This window comes from Lycium ferocissimum, chromosome 7, assembly GCF_029784015.1.
Source record: "Lycium ferocissimum isolate CSIRO_LF1 chromosome 7, AGI_CSIRO_Lferr_CH_V1, whole genome shotgun sequence".
NCBI lineage: Eukaryota > Viridiplantae > Streptophyta > Magnoliopsida > Solanales > Solanaceae > Lycium > Lycium ferocissimum.
The window spans coordinates 18,035,006-18,037,084 of NC_081348.1; positions in this window are offsets into that span (position 1 = coordinate 18,035,006).

Below are 2,079 nucleotides of genomic sequence, written 5' to 3' on the forward strand. Positions count from 1 at the left end.
TTATACACCCAACAAGGTGAGTTGCCTACAAGGAAGAAAGGGTCCCTAACATCATGGTTGGTGGGAGCGCCACACCAAGGGATGTCCACATTGGCCATCAGGACATCATCAAAACACAAGCCATCAGGCTATCATCACAGTATTTGGTGCCACTCCAAGGGATGCTCACATGGGTCACTGTGTCGTTGTTCTCAATCTAGGTTAGCAACCGTCATCAGGTCATCGGCAGACATACTGTCATTAGATTATCGACAGACATACTGTCATCACATCATCGGCCAGCAGGTCGTCCTCACATCATCGCCCACCAAGGGCTCAGCCATCATCCGCCGAGAGCTGCATCGCTCGCCAATGGCTCAGTTATCGCCCGCCAAGGGCTCTGCCATCGCTCGCCTAGAGCACCATCGCTCACCAAGGGCTCCATCACTAGTGTGTCACCAAGAAATGAGGACATCTTGGAACATCGGCATCAGCACTTGAAGATCTTTGTCACCACCCGTGTGGGGGAGTATTCCTATGCAACGAGCGTTGAGCTATGCGTTTCAATCGGTATTTGTTGTTGCTACAATCACCATGTGGCTAGAAAGAGTACCACCACTCAAAGTTAAGCTACCAGAGGATGCATCAGTTGTCGTGAGGATCATGGCATGGTTGACAACGAGTTCACCACGAAGTTAGCCACCAGAGGGTGCAAGCGCGCACTGACCCAGTGAACACCTAGGAGGTGAAGTGCGGGCACGCTCGGGAAGAAACTTCGGGGGAGCGATTACGCGCACGACTCCATTTTCAAGAAGAACACACATGGGCTGCAGACCCAAAGGATTTGGGGCCGCGATGTAAAACACCCCGAGGGGTCAGACTCCGGGTTGTCGTTGGCTTTATGAGGCATCGAGGACGATGCCTAGCTTGAGTGGGGGAGAATGTTACGGGTTACCTTCATTGTGCATTTGCGCCCATAACCCCTGCGCGCCTCGAGCGGGCGAAATGCGGTGTCGACCGCGCCAAGCGTCGTCGACCCACAGGACAATGTCGGCCCGCGCGAGAACGTGCGGCGACGAGGGGTTAGGTGGGGCTCAACAAGCATCTAGATATGCATCATTGCATATCCTAAGAGTGCCAAAGAAGTTTAGAAAGGATTTGGGATGAGCCCACGGGTCGTCGACGGACGAGCGGCCCCGTGCGAGCTTGAGTGTCAGTCTCGAGCATTTCGAGCTATGGATGGAATATTGGGATTTCGAGTGAACACACCCTTCCTAGGATGTTATGGAATGTGCTTACTAAGTTTGGCGTCATTTGAACATCATTTACCTAAGGGATTGACTTAGCCAAGAGGCAGTGTCAGTGTCAAAGCTTCTGAAGGCTATATCTCGTTCCACGAGCATAGGGATGGGATGAAACTTCATGGAGGAGTGAAGGAAGTCAAGATAAAGAGTTAGAACGAGACGATTGCTTCGTTTGGGTTTGAATCATTGAGAAAGCCAAGTGTGATTCTCGGCGAGGAATCATGTCTGCGGGGAAACTTGGGTTTTTCTTTTAAAGCATATATAGGGGGGGCACGGGTGTCTGTTCCGGCCAACCTCCCCCCGCGTGCCACCATCAAGCCGCTCCAAGTGAGCAACCTTCGAGGGGCAACCTCGAGGGCCTCGCCCTAGGCATCCTGCTGGATCCTAGGTACCCATACGAGGTACGCAACTCTATGGCGACGCTCGGCCACGGCAGCGCGTTAAGCGCCCAACAAGGCCGGAGGCTTGACGATGGACCGACCATGCCTCATGGCTATCTCGGGAATGAGAAAGCCCTCCGTGCCGATTGAACACTCGAGGCACCTCTCTTAAGAGTCTCGTGTGTTGACTTGTGAGCTTGGCTTAGGTTCAGCCTCGCGAGCAAGGGTCCGTTGGCCTAGACGTGCAGTCGTAGGGCGACGTTGCACCATGCAGGATGGAAGTATGTCGCGAGGGCTATGTTTAGCAATGCCTCACCATAGACATACTACAAAGGACACACATGACAAAGGGATTCAGGAGTTGCCCTACTCGGGCGCCGCACCGTCCACGTGTGTTATACCCCATTTTAGACCGA